This window comes from Anneissia japonica, unplaced genomic scaffold, assembly GCF_011630105.1.
Source record: "Anneissia japonica isolate Jap-2015-1 unplaced genomic scaffold, ASM1163010v1 scaffold2207_len539183_cov196, whole genome shotgun sequence".
Classification (NCBI taxonomy): Eukaryota; Metazoa; Echinodermata; class Crinoidea; order Comatulida; family Comatulidae; genus Anneissia; species Anneissia japonica.
This window is the reverse complement of record NW_022699997.1, coordinates 227,993-233,520: the sequence shown is the minus strand read 5'-3', so window position 1 is coordinate 233,520 and position 5,528 is coordinate 227,993.

Below are 5,528 nucleotides of genomic sequence, written 5' to 3'. Positions count from 1 at the left end.
GCCTTATCCTACTCTAGGCTTAGACTAGCTAGGATGGTATAGGCCTAGCCTTGAAGGGACGAAGGTCCCAATGAAAAACAACGTCGCTCCTTGATAGCTAACATTGTCTATTTAACATCACAATAATTCATTATTAGACCTATAGTTGTTTTTTGAATTGTACTCCACAAATCTCAGCCGATACCACGCGCAACTCGAGTAATAGACTTGCCACAAGTCTCTAATTTATGGATTTTTCGTAGTACATTAGCGAATTTCGGAAAGCGCCACCAGCGTCAGTTTATGTTGAGAAACTTTTTTGATGAGAATTAGAAAAATCCCAGAAAAAGTATACTATGGAACGCCATGCAAATAAGTAATATGGAACGCCATTTGTGCCAAAATCGATTTATTCTTAAGCATTTCAACTGATTAAGACGAAGATTAGGGACTGGAATCCAGTCTACTCGAGTAACGTCTCGTATCTATTTTCGTGACGTCACGGCTCGCTGGCTCACACTTGCGATGTCTCGCACTTGTGATCAAATAACACGCTGGCTCGCACTTTGCCAACACTCTTTGGCAGTCAACTCGCCCCTAGAAAACCCGCCCTTCCTTGGAACTTTCCCCATAAAAAAATGTACACTTCCTAGACCATGCAGTCTTCAAAATAAAAATTGTAACCTTTGGTAATCAACTACATTTTCTACATACATAGAGATTTTTGAAACTTTATTTAAAAAAAACCTAAACCATAATTCACCACTGTAGACACTTTTTGACAAAAATGAAAAATTACGACTTTGTTACCCAATGAGAAGTGTTTTAATATAGACAATGGGTCGTGTCTCATATTATTTGTTATATTTTTATTATTCATTATTTTCACTTGACTCGCATAAATAATTTTGTTCGAAGAACATTTATATGCAGTTGTACTTCGCAGTACTTTATTGGCAATTTGCAATTTCTAGTATAGGCGTAATATTTCCAGAATGTGATTCAAATTCCTAAATTGTCAGAGTTTCCAGGGCTTCGAACATCAGGCAAATCAGACGTCACCACTGAGTGTGGAGGCTGAAAAATGAGAGAATGAACTTTTTTTTTTTGCATGGAAAGGGGGAGAAAAAATTCTTTTTGATGGGAGGGAGGGAGGTTGATTAAACTTAGCCACAATAATATGAATTAAACAGCTGTCTCTTATACACATCTAGATGTGTATAAGAGACAGGTATTTTCTTATAGATCAACAAATACCAAGCCGTCGTACCGGGCTGGGTAATAAGAGAAAAGAAAGAGGGGAGAGGGAAGAAAAGAAATCAAAGGAGAGAAGGAAAGGAAAAGATAAAGAGAAGACTGAAAAAGTAACGACAAGAATAAAGAGGAAGATATCATAATGAACAGACTCACAACACCCTGCAACCCCTTCTCCACTTCAAAAAGTGTCCATAGCTCCTTTGATCTAAACCACCAGATATTCTCCGCAGTGGCGTAACCACCGGGGGACAAGGGAAAAATATCCATCTGTGGAAATCTTTCCCACCCCTTGAAGATGCCCTTTTCAGCCCTTGAATGTACCTAAAAATCTCAAATTTCGCGCGCTTCGAGAGCATTTGTTGTTTACAGTAGGCCAATTTCCTCTGAAAATTGTACATTTTAGGGAGTTTTGATCAATTCAGGCGAAATTAGAATTAAAAACACAAAAGTTTTTTGTGCGCTTTGCGCGCATTTTTTAGGGTTAAGCTTCTAATTAAACACTTAATAGTCCCAAACTCAAGAAAGAAAATTTAAGATAGATCGTTTTACCTAAAAGAAGGGCCTCAATGTGTAGTGATGTTGAAAGAATATGTTTGTAATAAATAAAGTCATAATGAAAATGATTATATTCAGTTTTAAAAAACGTTTGTGGCCATATATAAGCATTTTGACGGTGAGAACTTGTGCTTGTCCTGCTTTGCCTTCTAAGGTAATTGAACACATAATAGTCCCAACTCAAATAGAAAGAACATAGATCGTTTTACCTAAAAGAAGGGCCTCAATGTGTATTGATGGTGAAAGGTAATAAATAAAACCATGATTAAAATGCTTATATTTAATTTCAAACACACGTGTGTGGCCTATATTATAAATAAGATAAGCCCTATGTCGTATTGTTTTCTATATGGGGGGTGGGGGGGGGTGGGTATGATAAATTACCAACCGGGAAAATTATTACCTTTGCCCCCCGCCCCCTGACCCAAGACCCCTGTTACGCGCCTGGAATTAAATGTGCCTATGTCTCTGAAGCTCACGGAATCAAATGCCCGCTGTAATATTCCTGGTTGAAGAACATTAATTATTGTATATTGTATCGTGCAGCTTCATCCCCCACCCACAACGGAAAACGTCTGCATCACTTGCAGGTGGAAGAGATGATTAAAAGACCAAAAACTCCACATATCGTTTTAAAACACATTTAGAAAGGCCTGCACAAATTAGTATTAAGTTAAATTTTGACGTGTTACATGTTTTAGATTTTTTTTTCTATATAGAAAAGACACCATACAAGAAGGGCGATGAAAAGGTAGGGGATATCCAACATAATTGTGGGTATCTTTATGGTGAAACATTCAAGTTAGGCCTAAGCCAACAATTAAAAAAAAAAAAGTCCGAGATTTTAGCGTGGAATTACAGTTAATTTATGTTTCCCGTTTGTATTGCACAATGTATTTTTCAATTTCGTAGAAGTGAGTAGTAAAAACAATTTATTAGTAATTACAGTGACGCAAAACATGCTGAATAGCTCCAAGGTAAATCATAAATGGAATGCCTTGTTTGGATAAGTTTATTATTGTCCTGTATATAATCTGTCTCTTATACACATCTAGATGTGTATAAGAGACAGATATATATATGTATGTATATATATCGCTGGATACCTGTGGTTTTCGCAATATTCAGAGCCTGTATATTGTCAGTACAACACAAGATAGGCCTATGCTACCTATTTTCGGATAGTGTAGTTCTTTTTTGTGCGCATGTGCTATTATGAGAACGAGACCAATGGGTTAACGCCTCATCCAAAGGACGAGGTTTTTACCCAAGAACACAAGCAAGTGCAGAAAATCGTAGGTCTCAAAGTCGCAACAAGTCCAATAGGTTATTTCTATTTTGTTAATCTTCGATATGGCTACTTTCCTGTCATTAATGGAGATTGAACAACTGTGCATGGCATGCCACTGAGGTTGGGCTATACTTGTTATGACGTTGTTGCCTTTACCTTGGCACATGGGGAATATTGAGGCTTTCCACTATGGAACCATACCCTTCAATAATGATTTAATTATAATAAAACATAGAAATTCCACATATATAATGTGATGCTAGTCTTAGTAGCCTATGTATCGAAATTATGAACATCATGGTTTTTCAGATAAACGTTCCAGATTATTTTAAATATCGCCAGACTCAAGTTCCGTAAAATTCAGTGTGTGAATACAATTTGGGTTTTTCCATTCTGTTTTGTCTTCTTTAATTGTGTTTGAAATGTCTGTTCCCATATTAATAAATAATCACTAAAATTTTCACAATCAAGATTTGGATGAATATTGTTTGGATTTTGGCTTCTCTCTGTAGTTTTATTCATTTCATCCCACAAAGTTTGGGATCCTGTTTATATTTGTTTTCAACTGATAACAATTAATCTGATTTGGATTTTCGAATTTTACTCGTGCATTTGCTTGAAAGTTAACGATATTTATTGAAAGTGTTTGGTTGCCATATTTTTTTTTTGGATAAGTGTTTTACATGATCATGGTCATACATAAGTCTAATGATGTCATGGTGTGATCCGTTTTATTTAGCTTGAACTAATAAACAAGATAATTGTTGACAATTTCCAGTGGTTGTTTCGATAAATAAAAAACAATTCAAAAAATATCGAAAGTGTTTTTTCTTTTGGTCATAAGAAGTAGAAATGCTTATTATCATTGTCAGTCCAGCCAATAGCTGGCTCTCAAAATTGCACTCTGAGAACATCTAAAAATTAAAAATTTAAAAAATCGAAATGTTTATTGTCAGAATAGTATACAAACGGAAGGAACCCTGCTCTTAAAATAACCTATCGGTGGTACACACTTTAGTTGACATGGTCAGTCAATTTGCATGCGTCAAGGGGCTCGACTGTGCTCTTGAACCAGGGCCCCATACACATTGGCGGATCTGAGGGGTCAGGGGTCCTGACCCCTCTCCAACCCCTGGCAAAAAAAAAAATAAAGAAATCCAGACCTAGCTTTTCAGAACCAGTGAACTGAAATTCTTTTTGTTACAATGCGAATATTAGAAGTCGGGAAAGCTCATTTCCCGCCCGTCTAGAATTCAACATTTTTCCTGGAGAACCCCCGACCCCTTTTCTCTCTGGGATTCATCGATTCATGAAATCGTTTTCAAGAGGTTGAAAACCTAGAACTTAAAAGGCACCTCAGAAGTCGGGAAAGCTCATTTCCCGCCATCTAAGAAACAAAATTTGCCCAGGGGAGCACCCCCGGTCCCCCCTTTATTTATGAGGTCTTTTGGAAACATTTTAACCGCCCCCCCCCCCACTTTAATTTGAACCCGGATCCGCACCTGCCTCCCAACCTTTAGTTACGCCACTAAAATCTACGTATTGCGATTGGAGGGATAATAAGAAATCTAGATGGATTATAATTTCTTAGAAGTAATCAGTGCAATTTGAATTATGATTAAAAAAAAAAAAAACTAAGCCAGCGATTCGTGTACATCATTCTCATTTTGTAACCTGAGGCGTTTTCAAATTTAATGAGCAAAAAGACCGATCGATATATAAGTAAGTCTGCGATGTTATTTGCCAGTAAGCCTCCTAACGAAATCATAATATTTAAACATTGCCTTTATAATAATATATAGCATTATTATTATTAATATAATTAACTTTATAAATTAATATTGAATAATATTTCATAGTTAATGATGATAGGAATAATATTAATAATAATATTATTAATAATAATAATATTAGTAATATTAATAATACTAATATTAAAATAATACTAATAATTAATAATAATAATTAATAATAATAATAGAGCGGTTGATGGACTCCGTGTCTGCTAGCTCCCCATATGGCTTAAATATATAAATATTGTTATGTGATTTTTTGGTACGGCATTTGAAATTGAATAAAGAAAGAAAATGAATAATAATAACAATTATAATTAATTTTATTATTTTTGCTAATATTGATAATAGAGTTAATAATGATAGGAATATTGCAATAATAATAATAATAATATTAATAATAGTAATAATGCTAATATTAAAATAATAATAATAATAATAATTAATAATAATAATTAATAATAATAATAAAGCGGTTGATGGACACCGTGTCAGTGCTACCTCTCTATATGCCTTAAATGTTTTATAAATATTGTTATGAGATTGCATATTTTGGTAAGGCATTTGAAATTAAATAAAGAAATTGAACAATAATAACAATTATAGTAGAATTATCCATACGAATGCTCTATATATATATATATATATATATA